Genomic DNA, 16,004 nt, shown 5'->3' with positions numbered 1-16,004 from the left:
TAAGATTACAACCAGATTTGTTAGCCCCGAGAGCCGAAGGCCAGGGCTAACAAAGGTGGTATAAATTCTATAATTTTAAATTTATTATTCGTGGAAAATTGTCTGTAATACGATGCTAATAATCCCATTATATAAAGAATAAATTTTTTTGCTTGTACCTTATGATAGCAATAAGTACAGAACCGATTGGTTTTTCTATTTTTACTTAAATATCAGGGTGGTATTGGGCTACTTTATTATTAGAATCAATTCTTTGTATTTTCTGATATTTTCTTCCTTTTCGAATATACCCCCCAGAAAGATGTTAGAGGCTCAGTTACTAGTATTTTTATAATTTTGCAAAGAACCGGTTCTAAGCGGATAAGTATCGGAAAGAATTTTCTTTAAACTTAATAGTAAATTCAACCATAATTCTTGTGTTACGTTATCCAAATAACTAGCGGCTCTGTATTCGAAAGGCAGAACAATAGCCTACAACCATTCTCAGACTTTTTGTAAAAATAAAATAGCCTAAAACCATCCAGAGACCTATAAGAAGCTTAACTGTAAAGGAGGATCTTACCGGTTCAGCGGTTAGCGAGATCCCTCGCTACAGACAAAAAAGCCTAATATTTTATATAATAGGATCACTTATTAAGTATTATGTTGATAAAATATATTCGGTTTAATAGAGGTTAAAAATGAATATTCGTAAAATTAAATGTTGCCCTTATGTTCAAATTGATATTTAGCCGTAGCTAAGATTAGTAATTTTAAGCCATTATAATTAATGCATTTTTAAAAGCGAAGCTTTTCTATAATTAGGGTCGGTCCGTCCGTACGTCCGTCCGTCACGGATAGCTTTTTTCGTCAATTTAGACATGTTAGAATTGTCCTATATATTTCAAATTTTGCATGGTGATTCCTTTAGTAGTTAGGTACGATTTAGAAAGCGTAGCAACTCTATAATCATTACCAAAATGTCCGTACGTCCATTTTAATCATGTTGATTTTTTTACTTTTTTAAATAGCTTTTTTCGTTAATTTAGGCATGTTAGAATTGTCCTATCGATTTCAAATTTTGCATGGTGATTCCTATAATAGTTAGGTACGAGTTAGAAAGCGTAGCAACTCTATAATCATTACCAGAATGTCCGTACGTCTATTTTAACATGTTGATTTTTTTTACATTTTTAACAACAAATTTGTATGTGACCTAATTATCCGACTGGTCTGATTTTTGGTATACTGATTCCTGGGACAACAAAGTACAATATTATAAGCGAAGCATCTCTATAATCAAGTCCTAAAAATATAAGTATGTCCACAATCATTATCCTGTATCAAGCAGTTTTTCAACAAATTTACTTACAATTTTGCTTTGACTCTTATACATTCGCATTCTGATTATTCAGTTCTGACATTAAACAAGCGTTAATGTCCGTTTGTCCTACCGTTTCAGAGCTTCGCTTTTATGGATGTTGTCATTCTTGTTCTGTAACACAGTAAGTTGTTTAAATTTAGGTGATTTTGTAGCGAAAAGTAAAAAAAACATCATATAATTTAACGTATTTTTATGCCTAGTTTAGTTCCCAAAGATTGAAAAATATATTCTTCAATAAAAGCAACATGATGTCTTTCTGTTTGTGTACAGAAGCGATAATGCTAACCACTGAAACGATATGGTTCTCCTTCACATTGAAGCTTTTTATAATGCAATGGAAGATTTATAACTATTTGGGGGGTAACATTATCCTCTCAAGAGGAATTGTCCCTAGAAAAAAAAACATTATTTTGTGAACTTTTTTTTTAAACTAAAATTTTAAGTGGGGTTTGACCAATGCACTCTAATGTCCCCCTATAGGACTCAAAGAGGGCCTAGCCACTTTTATGTAAAAAAAATGTTTTAAGTTTGGAGTATTAAAAATAATAATTTTTAAAAGTAGCTAAACTTTAAATCGTAATACTATGAAGTTAAACATACTATTTACCTAATAGTTTCATAATTATAGATAATAATTTCAAAATAAGCCATTAATAACAAGGGACATTTCAATGCAGAGATGTTTATTCACTTCTGCAAAATTATCCACTTTTATTAGCGAAGCTACTCTATAACTAGAGTTATGTCCAGCTATCCATCTGGCCGTTAACAGAAATATGGAATATAATTAAACGAATATACCTTAATCATAGAAGAGCTAAGCTAATAAAAATTATTTAGTTTTAAATTAACACCTACAATACATACTTCAGTTTCAATAAAAGTAATTATTTTTAACATTAATTATTGTCAATTTGTTTTAAATTATAATCTATCAAATATTATTTTGTTATTGTCTTTTAAATACATTTGAACAAATTATTTATTATATTAAATCTTTCATTTATTCTAAGAAAATATTATGAATTTTATTTTAAGTCAAAAGGATGACAACATACATAAAGACGTTATACAAATTAGACAAAGACTCAAAAGACTATCAACATAGTACATCATTGTACTAGGAATCTTTTAGTTTCTTAGATTATACTTTAATTTTACTGAAATTTCTTAACTAATTTTTAAATTTTAGACTATAATGACAAACAAATGAACGGACGGAAAGACATTATTGTTAAAATCGGTGCTTTTAATAAAATAAAAAAGGAACTCGGTATTTATTTTAAATGTTGTTTAAAGCGTTTCTTTAGTTATGGTATTTTTATTAGATGCTCCATAAAGTAAGTCTCTGGAATTAGGATGGATCCATTATTTTAAATGTTGAAAATAAATAAGAAAACGAGAAAATATAAATAGCTAATGTTTTTGAGTAAACTAATTAAATGAGTAATTAAGTAATAAAACTATTATCTTTTACTTATTCCTTATTGAATTGTTTTAAAAAAAAGAAGTACAAACATAAAACATCATTATAGTTCTATTTACTTATGGTTATCCCAGATTTATAAAAGAAACGAACCACTCTAATCCTTAAGAAAAGAACGGATGTTGACAGTATAAACCTAAATTATCCTCAGTTTCCAAGGAAACTTTGCTTGGCACATTCTTTACCCCACCCTTCACAAGCTATTAAAATATAAACCAAATGGGTGTTATAAGAAATGAAAAATTTGGGTAAATTGAAAAACATATTGATATTTTTTAATTTTTATTCGTCTGAATCTATTAGTTAGTATATATATTAAGATCCAATATACAGCTACAAAAAGGAGGGATTCATTTATCAGAGAAGTGGGAAACTGTTAAATTGTCCCTTAATAGCATTCCACAAATGTTTTAAATTTATAAAAAGATTTCATCAAGTGTTTCCAGGGAATCTACACTATAATTATCCTCCATATTAAACTTCATATCAACACTAGCAATTGTGTCCCTGGCATCAAGGGGCTCCTTATGTAGGGGGCAGAAACATATCCTAAATCCATCCCGAGACACATAAGAAGCTTCCTTCAAACAGATAACTCTTTTAAACAAAAAAGTACTAATGTTGCATAGGACAATAAAAATTGAAAAAATGTTGACAAAAATTGGAAATTTTAGTTCTATATGAAATCCACAACCTTTTTCCAACTAAGTGAAATATTACAAAACTATTTTGGATGATTTATAAATTTCTTATTACATTTATTTCTAAATATTTTATATAAAGATATCTTTTTTGCTGCATTTCTTTTAAATATTTTCGAACTTGTCGTATTTAGAGTACTCTCAAAATATGTTCTACTATATAAATGGATATAGGATATACGTGGATATATTGACAGGGGAAATTTTGTCGCAATCTAGCTTGTTAATAGGGACCTCATTTTTTGGTCAGTTCGTTCACAAAGTAGGAGAGAAGGGGCTGAGGTGAAGAGGGTGGATACGGGTATCGTTTTTTTAGCTAGCTGTGAGTATTACTTTATTACAGTACATAAAAATCTGGTGCAACATCCAAGTAATAATATATCGATTAATAAAGAACAGTGACATGTATTCATCAATTTTAATCAATTTAGATCGTGTAATGCTTGTTTGCCTTTTTTACTTATTGTTTTAAATTTACATAATATTTCTTTTGTTTGTAACAACTTTTCTGAAAAAGTTTATATGATAGTGCAGTTATTCGATAATCAAAATTTCAATTTCTCTGCGGTCTTTATGTACAAAGTGACTAAAAAGAACCCAGTATTAGTGTCTTAGAAATTATCTTAGTGACGTAACTAAAAACGAGGGATTAGAGGGGAGGTGGGAAAGGTAACCCCTAAAAAAGAGATGGATAATAGAGGTGATTGATAATTGATAATTGATAAAGAAAATGTAGGAAATAATTTATACTCTCTGTACTTTCTACCATAGATTAATAAATTTGTATTTTCTAGACAAGGATGACAACATCCATAAAAACGAAGCACAAAAATCAGAAGGTAGAACAAACGCACAATAGCTAGAGTGTCAGAACTTAATAAGCAGAATATTAATTTTGAAGTCTAAATGAAATTGCACATAAATTTGTTGCAAAATTGCGTAAATATAGCATACAGTAAAAGGACATACTTCCGTGCAAAATTTGAAATCAATAGTATAATTCTAATATGTCTAATAAATGTTGTCAAAAAAAGGTTGAAAAAAGTCCGCATATTTGATTAAATTTTTCTTAAAATCCGCACATTATGTTGATAAAAACTATAATATATTATCACTAGCAGTAACATCACTAGAAGCTTTTAGGGTGGTAAGGGGGAAAGTTCATTCTTCCAATTTTCAATTTAAGTTTTAAAACAAAGAAGTAAAATTGCGGAGATGGTACTTTTTTTCTAAGTGTTATTTTTTTTTGAGAGTGGAGAGCCCTCTTCCTAAATAGTTATAAACTTCTCTATACCTATAATAAGCTTCACTGTAAAGAAGAACCCTTTAGGTTCAGCGGTTAACAAGATCCGTTGCTACAGTCAAAAAAAGCTTAGCTTACTAATTTATATAATAGGATATAATAAAGTAACATGATGTCTGTTTGTCTGTCTCTTTGTTTGTTTGTTTGTCTTTTTCTTTTAAAATCTAAAAAAATAAATTGGTTTATTAAATTGGACTCTCTCCTCCTCAAGTGCCCCAAGAGGCCTCTAAGGCGTAGCCGCTAGTAATAGGATACAGTAACAAAATGCTAATCCTTATATCAAAGTAAAAGAATGTTTGTGTGTGTGTGTCTATTTATATGGAAGGATCTTCCTAACTAATATGCTTCTCCTTTGCAGGGACATAGGTCATAGGTCATGGGAAGGTTTATAACTATTTTAGGATAGGGTACCTGCACCCTCACGCGCTTAGAAAAAAAACCACCAACATTTTTTTCTTTTTTTTCTTTTAAAACTAAATTGTCCTTTTAAGTATATCTGTCAGACAGGCAGACAATTATATGGAGCAGATCTGTATAAATATAAGGTATCTTGACTAAAACTTACAGCTGGCTATCTAAAAAAGCAGTCGTGAAAATAACATTTCTCCAACAATAAGGTTTTTTAAGCATGACCGACAGTCAGACAGACAAAATAATGTATAGAGTAGATGCAGGGGGGGGGGGGGAAGGGGTGATTACTTGAGGGCACCCTCAAATTTTGGAAGTCGTTAAGTAGATGCACATATATCTTGGGTATAGTCCCTTTCATGACAATGCCTCTTAAGGGACGTTTCTTGGTATTTTCACAGTAGATTTTATCCTATTTCTAGCCACTGCGGGGGGGGGGGGGCGCTATCCATGCGGGACCATTTTCCTAACCCTTCAGGGCAATCACCTAACCTAACCTAAAATAATCCATCAAAAGCTACTGTAAAAAAATACATTAAAACACCCCTTAAAAGACATTTTCACATTGTCTTTCTTCAATAGCAGCCAAAAAAACACACAAAGCATGTTTTAAATGGACGTACTGACTTTCTGTTAACAATGATAGAGTTGCTTATAAATTATACCTAACTGTCATAGGAATCATCATGAAGAGTTTGAAATTGATAGGATAATTCTAACATGTCTTGTTTAATAATCTAAAATCAATTAATAATTTTATCTAATTTCAATTTCAATTTATCTATGAAATAAATGTAAAGCTGTACAGGTTAAGGCTACTATCTGACTCAATACATTTCTTTTTCTCCTCTTTTTAGCAACCGAATGAAAGTAATTCTTTTCAATTCCAGATAATTATAAGAATTGGTAACATTTGCTTAGATATTTATTTTATAAAAACATAGCAAAAAAAAATAATAACCGTATTATAATACAGGTATTAAATATTTATATACAAACAATAAAATTGAATATGAATAAAAATTAAGGATAGATCAATCAAATAATAATTATGTACAGTGTCAAAGGACTAAACAATCTTGTGAGAGGTAATATAACTTATGCATTTTAAAAAGATATTTGTTAAATAGACTGATTATTTAAAGACATATTTGTTAAATATGTTGCTCTACTGGATATCATTACCCTTGTTAGAATGTACCATTCATAAAGAAGGTTATTTTTTAATGGCAAAACTGTTTAAGCTAGCTTTTTCAACAATTACGTTCAAATTCCGTTAAATTTATTGATATAAATAATCTAATAATTGATTGTTTTGTTTTTATTCGTAATTGTCTTTTTTATATATACATTATTATGCTTAATTAAAAATTTCTGATAAACATCTCATTATATTTAAAGAAAAATTAGCTGTCTCTAAATTTAATATAGAAATAAAATTATTATGGAAAATCAATTGATTTTTCATGGTAACATATATAAGTTAGAAAATACAGACGAATTTATAGATGTAATCTTGAAAAGATAGCTTTAATTTAAAATGATAAATATGCATTATTTTACCAAAAACTAGACAAAACCCTTTTTTGTTGTTGTTGATAGCAATATCTTATTTCTTTACTCTCGTTTATATATAGTTTTAACCTAATATCTTTTAATTTAATTGTTATTGGTTCGAAATTTTGACTAAAAAGCTGGCTTAAAAAATAGCTCATATGTGATAAAATATATAGCATTTTGCGCTAACTTATGAGGGTGTTTATAAAATAAGTATAATTATAAAAGCAAATATTTGAAAATTATTTAAAATCATTCAATGTTTAATGTAAGATTAAGCCAATTATTAATCACGAAATTACATATAGGTTTTTTATTATTTTGCTAAATAATCTATAAAATATTTACACATTGTAAGTCAACTCTTGAGTTATGTAAGAAGTACAATATCAGCTGATAGATCTTATTTCAATTTTGAAAGATAATTTTATAAAAAAAAAATAAAAAAAAGTTGATTTTGTTTTTAAAAGTGAGCAAAAATAATGTAGAATTTTTAGAAATATTTTTAATATTTTTTAAAAGCACAAAAAATCTTGATTTCAGGCCTTTATTAACAATTCTTAAAAATCCTAGTAGTATCGACACATCCTATTTTTTTTACGTCACTAAGATAATTTCTAAGACACTAATACCGGGTTCGACTAAAAATAAATCACAAACAAACACAATACACAATTTAAATCACCAAAAATCCAAAGTTTCACAGTTCTCTCGTTTGTTTTCTTAGTGGATTTGTGTTGCTAAATTTTAATCATAATTCTTTAGAACAAACTTGGAGAGAGCACACATTACGACTAACAGTCCTAATATACATGGTGGTAATTTTTTTTATCCTCATTTTAAAGGTACATCAAATTAAAGTTCATTTTCTTATCCCTGTTGAAAATCTGTCTGTTTCCCGGGTTCTACTGTAAGATTTTCAAAGAAATTAGTAATGGATGCTTTTATGCGGTGCAGTTATAGGACTGGGGATAAAGGGATGGTTCAATACAAGAAAAAGCATTCTCATTCCAAATTAAAAAGGATGTGGGAATATGGGATAGTTCAATGAATGATAAATTAGTTCAGTTTTCCTCAAAGTGACCCCTCGAGCACTGAACCCCAACAAACCCTTAATTTTTAAATAAATTAAAAATGAGGGAGGTATTTTTTCGTTGGTTTGTTTATTACTTGTTTGTTTGTTAAGACAGGTTAGGTTTAGTTGTATTGGTTAGTAGATAGTCCCACAAGGCTGTGCCTATCCGCGGCAGTGCTAGTCATAGAGAAAAAAATATATCCCCTTATTTTCAAAACATTATAAAAATTTGGATAAAGGGCGGCAAGGGGATCAGTACTTGTTTTTCTTTAGATTAAAATCCCTCCCAAAATGTATATATTTTAAAATATCCATTAAAAAGTAAAGTTATACTACGATTGGGTATTATATAATTATTCGTTCGTCTTCTTACTTATGACGGATAGCTATAAAACAATTAATCTTACCTTCTTCATGAGATAATAATTTTAATGATAACTTCGGGTTGCAGACAAAACACCTGAAATAAAAACAACAAATTTAAATTCAATAATAAAAGTTTTTTTTCTAATTTCAAAAAAGCCTAAAACCAGTTAATGGCCAAAAACGAATTCAAATTTTAAATTGTTTACTAGTTAAATAGGCCAAGCCGTTTTAACGATTTTAAAGGGCAATCATACAATATATCTTTTATGTAAATATTTTTTTGAAATTGTATAGTTTTATAGGAATTTATAGATAAAAAAAACAACACTTTAACCGTCAAAATAAAATGAGTTATTATGAAACTTATATTTTGAAAAGGGAAGGTACAGTTATTCTGAAAAACATATCATTGACATAATCGTAATTTTTTCATCATGCGAGTACTATAAAACATTGCCTTAAAATAAATCAAATAATAAGGGTCTGTATTCAAAAGTGACACAAAAAACCACCATAAGACCTACATCTAAAAATGAAATAGTATACATCCATCCAAGAACCCATATATAGCTTCCATTGAATGAAGAACTTAATCAGTTAAGAGGTTGGCGAGATCTTAATTCAAGTATAGTCAATTCTTTAAAAAAAAGATGTTAATTTTTATTGATACAGTAATATAGGACAAAATCGTCTTGTTGATACTAAAATTCAGTTCTGTGTCCCGAGTTTAAAAAAGGGCACTCCATCAAAAAAAAACTATTTTGCCTGCAGACATCCTTCTCAGTGTAAACTAGTTTTCATCAAACCAATAATAACACCATAAAAAATGAGGATAAAATCAGAACGAAAAGGGATGGGGTATTTATGCTTTATTAATATTTATTTTTTCGTTCATCCGTAACGTATATCTATGATCGATAGACGTAAAACTTTGTCTGATGATTCCTGAAACAGTAAGGTACAATTTAAATAGCTAAAAAGCAGACCAACTTTATCATAACGCCTTTGAATGGTAATTCCATACGAAAGGTCGATTAATTCATTTCTAATTAAAATTGTGTACCATTTCAAAATATTTGAAAACTTTTATAAATAATTTTGACGAGACATTGGCTTTTTTTTTACATGTTTTGATCAGTTTGTGGGCCGCACAGATTTTTTTTCAAATTCAAAATGCCTTTATTCCCTGCCCAAATAAAATGATTTTTGTTATGGCTCAATCAGATTCTGGCCATGAAATAAAAACGATAATGGATAATGATTTCTATTTGAAAACTCAAAATGCTTGATATGTTTGAACCAAATTGACTGACATATACGTCGACATTATGTTCAATATCAACAACTAATGCTTAAGACCTATATCAACAATTAACCATTATTTTAATATTCTTGGAAAATTGTCTGTAAAACGATGCTATACATGATATTTCCGTATGGCTGAGAAAACATTCTAATCCAGAAAATATTTATCGGTTTCGAAGCCATACTGGAAAGATATATTGTCAGTTTTACCCCAAGTAATTTTATGTTTATTAAAATCTTTGTCTGTTCTGTTGAAGCATTAAAATTGGCTTTTAAATATTATCTTATTATATCAAACAATATGTATCTCCAAACTTAAAAGCCTTGTTCGATAAAAAGCAAGAAGGGCACAAAAAGTTGCTAAAAGTACTTAAGGGTAACTTTTTGCGCTCTAGTCGCATTGCTAACGAGCGCTTTTTAACTGTTACACTGCACTTACTGTCTCGTCCTACCCCTAAAAATCCCCGTAGACAGCCCCTAAAGCAAGGCCCAAAAAGAAGCGGCTAGCCAACTTTTTATAAATAGGTCTTGTTTAAGTTTTTTGCCCCCAAAAATATTTCTTGCTTTAATTGAACAATAACTTTTAGACAATGAGAAATGATTGTGTTAAATAATATCCTAATAAATCCTATGATATAATTTACGTTAAGATTACGCTAACCACTGAACCGATATTTCAGGAAATCTTCACAAAGGTCCCAATATTGTTTTCAAATTTGATCTTTTGATAGTTTTATGATATTTTACTGCACTCTTTTCTAGAACATAAAAAAAGGGAAACATATAAAATAAAACGTCTGTCTTCAAAGATCTCGGTAACAGATGAATTGTTTAGACTTTGCTTTTCATAGAAGTTCCGGATACATTTATACACCTTCTAACAATAGGAGAGAAAATTAAAGAGAAACATTTTTAGGAATATGTACTTTTACAATGGACATAGTGTACTTTAAATATGTCTATTGTAAACTTTTGGACTACATATCTTTTTTGGACACAACAATGTATTAAAAATGTATTAAAGTATTTCAATTCAAGAGTACTTTTGTTCTGAAGTATTAGGACGTGTGCATGTGTGTGTGTTTTTAATAAATTTCGAAAACGGCTTAGTCTTGCACTTGGGCAGGTTTTAAGCTATTAGTAATTCTATAAAATCGTTTTTAAATGGGTGAACTAATATTTCAATAAAACCAACTACCTTCCATTTTTTTTAAACAAAAAACTTATTTTCAAGCCAAATTAATTGAATTAAAGATTAAAATGAAAATTAAAATTAAATGAAGGTAGTATTAATTTTTATGATATTTATTTCAGTATTCATTGAAAATTTTATGCAATACGATGCTATACATGATTTTTAAGTATTGATTTCAGTATGAATTGGTTTCGAAGCCATACTGGAAATATGTTACTTTTTCTATAACTGTAAAATAGACAAATAAGGACCCAGTATTTGAACATATGTATGGTTTGATGTAAAATATTTTTTTTAGCATGCTTATAATATGTTAGCAATAAACATTTTTGTTCTTAAAAGCTAAAAGCAATACAGTAAACAGGAACCAGTGAAATTGTTTGTAAATATAGAGGACGTATATACATAGCTGATTGGTTGCAGAGTAGCTTAACAAAGGTTCTTTGAATAGTATAGAGGTGATAAATGGTTAAGAAAACAACGTCGTGAATCTTTACAGTAATAGATAGATGGATAGATTTAAAAGTAAGTAGATAGATAGAAGTATCCTTATACTAAAGTAACAGGATGTTTGTCTGTCTGTGTGTCTGTCTGTCTGTCTGTGTGTACCGAAGGATCTCGCTAACCGCTGAACCGATCGGGTTCTCCTTAACAGGGTAGCTTCTCATAAGTCCCGGGAAGGTTTATAACTATTTTGGGGGAGGGTACCACCACCCTCCCAAGAGAAATGACAAAAAAAATCGAAATTTTATAAAATTTAGGGGAGACTTCAACGTCAAATAAGGTGGTATCGTACATAAAAAATTAAATATAACAAACAAAAACATTTAAAGTGCCACTAGAGGCCTCTAGGGGGCGTAGCCGCTAGTATAAAATAAAGAGATAGGTGGATAGATAGATATATTAATAATATTTAGATCGATAGAGTGATATATTTATGGATAGAATGACAGATAGATAGACAAATATAATGATAGATAGATAAGTAGATAGATAGATAGGCAGAAGGAAAGGAAGACAGACAGAAACACAGACATACAGACAGACTGACGGACATTCAGACAGACATCAGGCAGACAGACATATAGATAGATAGATATAGCTAGACATATATATAGAAAGATATATAGATAGACAGACAGACATACATTTAGATAGATAGATAGATATAAAGATAGATGGATAGCTAATCCACAGACCGTTGTTTTTGTGACAATATGATATTGTGAGCTCAAAAATGTTCCAAATACAAATTGTGTAATTTTCATACGGTCAGGTACAATTGGGTCCATAGGTAATACAGAAAGAACTAGATAACAACATTTATAATCTAGAAACAGTAGAGGTATAGAGTATCAACAAAATAATGGGCAGCTATTGTCAATAAACTCCGCCTATGACTTGGTACTTTAATTGAATTGTTATATTTTAGCATTTTCATAACATATTATTTTACAAGAAACATAAAGTCATTATTCATTTTGGGGTAATTTAACCTAACTACCGTACAAACGTACTAATGTTATTGAGTGGCTGGCTGGGCTGCTAAGAAAAGGTAATTCAGGGCGACCTACAACGTTGATAAATGTTAGTTTTTAAAGACAGCAAAAAGTTAGAATGGCAAAAGAACAAATATTTCACAAAAACTTAATGGTCATTAGTTTTATCTTATAAATAAAACCTATAATCAAATCTAAAATAATCTAAAAATATACGCATTTTTAACCTATATAAATAATTTAGTTGTTTTAAAAGAGCACCAAAAATGACACTTTTATGTAGTACACTTTTCACAGAAGAGAACATAAAACTCTCCAAAAAAAACTTTTATTATTTAGTAATGGATAAGTATTCAGAAGATAAAATTGTAGATCAAGGTAGACAAAGATTTAAAGACATTATTTGAGTAGTTGAGAAAGTGTATTAGATATATAATTATAGTGATTTTATAGCGATTTTGATCTTGCATTATTTTTTTTTATACATTGTATTTAAAACATTTAATTGAAAATAAGTTGGGAAGGGGTGGGGGTCATTGTTTGTTTATTGCTTTTGTTCAGGTTTGGTTAAGTTATAATGGGTGGGACATGCAGGTATAGGCCCTCCAGGGTTATAGTACCAACAGGTCAGTGCTCTATAAGTACTTTTAGGTAAAAAAAGCACCAAAAATCTCCTAATAAAAGTCACTATCCGTGTGGTTATATTTGAATTTGTATCTATCTAACTGTTCCTATACCAATAAAGATAAATTTGAGGATGAGCCTTTCGTAGATTCCCTTATCTGCAAAGTGGACCATCATAACCCTTCCCCCAATTCCACCACAGTATTTTTGTTTTTGAAACAAAACCTAACCGAAAAAAAATCATCTCTGTTGAAAAAAAAAAAAAAAAAAATCTTGGACGTTCTTGGTACACTAGCTGGCCATTGGAGGGAACACAATTTTTTTTTTAATTTAAAACTTAAGTTGGAAGGGTTATATTTACTTCACTTTAAAAATAAAAGATATCTTTATATTTGAAAAATGTATAGCATAATAATGAATTTAATGTTTAGACGATACCTTTCTTATTTAAGTTAAAGTCAACATTCAATAAATAAACAATAAATAGAACAAACACAACTTTTTACAATATAGAACTTCCAAGTAAAAATTGTAATTTAAAAGATGTTTTGGCCCGTAACGTAATGCTGTAAGTAGTACATAACAAATATACAGAATTCCTTTGCATGTAAATAAATACATTTTTTTGCATATGAAATATTGATACATTTTATCAATCTAATATGAATTTGAGAGTGTTATATATCAATTCTTTACTGGCCAAGAGAATATTCATAAACATTTTAAAAATTGAAATTTGAAATTATTGAGGGAGTCTAATGAAACTATATTTAGTTTAAATATCAGAAGAATGAGAATTTTATAGGTTTTTGATTTATTGATTAACTTTTCAACTTTCTGCTGAATACAAACCAATTAGAAGTTTATTAAAATTGTCAACGGAAACTTAAAATAAATTGATCGCTTACGTTTATTCGCATTTAGCTGCTGTGAGCAAATCATAAAGTCTTTCGTACGAATGTTCTTAAAATTTAGATAGCTAGTGCTATCTATCAAAAATATTTTTACATTAAAATTTGATTCTTGGTTGCCAATAAATGCAACAGTAGATGCAAGGACAATCTTGTCAGAGAGAGAGAGATGGGACAATGGTCTGTTTATTACACAAGTTCCAAAAGTTTTATAATAATGTATTCTTATTCGTTGGCTTAAAGAGTCAAGACCTTGTGCACTTTAATTTTGATAGGTCAAACGTTTCAACCACTAAATTTAATCTACAGAAGGGTTAATTTTGTGTGTCATCATTGGGGATGTACAATAATTTATTGCCCATTGTCTTATCCCTTTAGATCCTTGCAAATTTGTACATTAGTAGCGCAGCAACAACAAGCAAGACCATTTTAGTTGAAGTAATACAAATTTTATGATATGTCCAGAAATTTAAAAATGACTAGATTTCTGCATTTAAAACATTATCTTTTCTTCCAAACTTACAGTATGAATTTACAGTCAGACCTAATGATAGATAAGCTTCGCTGGTGAGAAAAACGAGGTATGGAAAGATGAATGTACTTGTATGTATGTAATTGTATGTATGCATGTATATTAGAGGGTTCCAAAAATTACATTTTTTATCTTTTGAAAATTATGTTAAACAAAACTCTATTGTAACTCAGCTGTAAGTAAGATAAAAAATCTCGTCTGTCAATAAGATAATGAAAAATAGACAATTAAATGTTTAAAGAAAGTTAAGATAATAAGACCTTTAAAGAGTTTCTTTGTAAAGGTAAACATTTAACCATTATTATTCATCTAATATTTTTCTATGGTCATATGCTCAAAATGCCTTTTTTATATCATTTTTCAAGATTTTAAACCACTCTAGTCTGTATGTATGTACATAATCTAAGGCATTGCTAAATATCTTGAAGCAATTTTACTAAAAGTCACAAAAATAATCCAAATACAAATTTGGAGGGCAAAGCAATAAATTTATCGAATTTTGAAATCATTCTATCATTGCATTGCTTTTTTTAGAAACAAGTTAATGGGGTTCCATTCAACGGTTCATTTGTTGGTTCCGGAAAATTAAAATATATACACAAACATTCAATTTAGACATAATACCTACCATTTTTTGGTTAATTTTCTAACCTTATATAACCCACTCCAAGAGTGTGTAGTCAGTGCAAGGAGTTTAGAGTCAAGAGGTGAGACTAAGGGTCAATTTTGGCATGTGTGGCCAAACTTCATACACTAAATATACACATTAGAGTGGAAATATCCATGGACCTTACCGATAAGATAATGATAAACAAAATTACTTACCACATAATAACCAAAATTACCCACCCCTTCTTAAAATTTAAACAATTGGTTAAAACGCCTTGGCACTAATAGTTTAAAGCAACTAACAAAGATTTGATGAAAAACAAAACTAGTTTTATTCTTATTTTTATTTTATTTTATTATTCGCGGAAACCTGTCTTTAATAAGAGACGATAAATATAACTATTACAGATTTGCGTGCATAAAATAGTTGATCTATGAAATTATTGAAGGTAGAGCAGTATGTTAGCAGCCAAACTTATAAACGTTAGCATACAATGTGACCTAAATATTTATTTTAATAATTTTTAGTATATATGATAAACTAAATATATATATTTAGGTTGGATTGAATTTCTCTTTTAATTATTGGTATATTTAGGTAATGTCGCTTACAAAAACAATACAGGTTGTCTCAATAGTGATTACTTTTGATTGACTAAGCTTTTTTTAATATTTATTAATCAATGATGATAATTGATGACTTTTTGTTGCTAATTTTAGTCAAAAAAAGGGAAATTAGCAAATTTTGCAGAATGTGAAAACTCTATGAGCGCATACAGTTAGAATAAAAATGAGTTCTCATTTATTTGTGACATGTCACAGAGGACTTTTTACTGCCAGTTAAAAATTATAAAAACAAAATAAAAAATATTTGATGGAAGGTTGATTTATCATTCATTGGCCTATCCTTTTATTCATAAAGTGACAAAAAAGGGTTAAGATTAAGTGATTTAAGGGGGAATATTGAAAAAGTTAAATAGTGGAAGAAATGAAAACTTTATGGCTTTTTTTAAAAGGGCATAATAACTTAAAAACCTAATGTTACATGATTAATTTCTTTCTTCTAATTT

General features: G+C 29.1%; 1 protein-coding gene across 2 annotated transcripts in view; it reads right to left on the bottom strand.

The window, feature by feature from the left end:
• LOC145326312 (uncharacterized) overlaps window positions 1-16,004 on the bottom strand; it is a 248,606-nt gene that overhangs the window by 128,629 nt on the left and 103,973 nt on the right. For both annotated transcript variants that reach the window (XM_080169598.1, XM_080169599.1), the window contains exon 3: window positions 8,301-8,353. The gene's annotated coding sequence lies outside the window, so the exon portion shown is untranslated. The remainder of the gene's footprint in view (window positions 1-8,300; window positions 8,354-16,004) is intronic.

This window comes from Acartia tonsa, chromosome 8 (genome assembly GCF_053477335.1).
Source record: "Acartia tonsa isolate MP-2025a chromosome 8, ASM5347733v1, whole genome shotgun sequence".
Classification (NCBI taxonomy): domain Eukaryota; kingdom Metazoa; phylum Arthropoda; class Copepoda; order Calanoida; family Acartiidae; genus Acartia; species Acartia tonsa.
The sequence above is the reverse complement of the archived record's forward strand: the minus strand, read 5'-3'. Positions and strand labels throughout refer to the sequence as shown.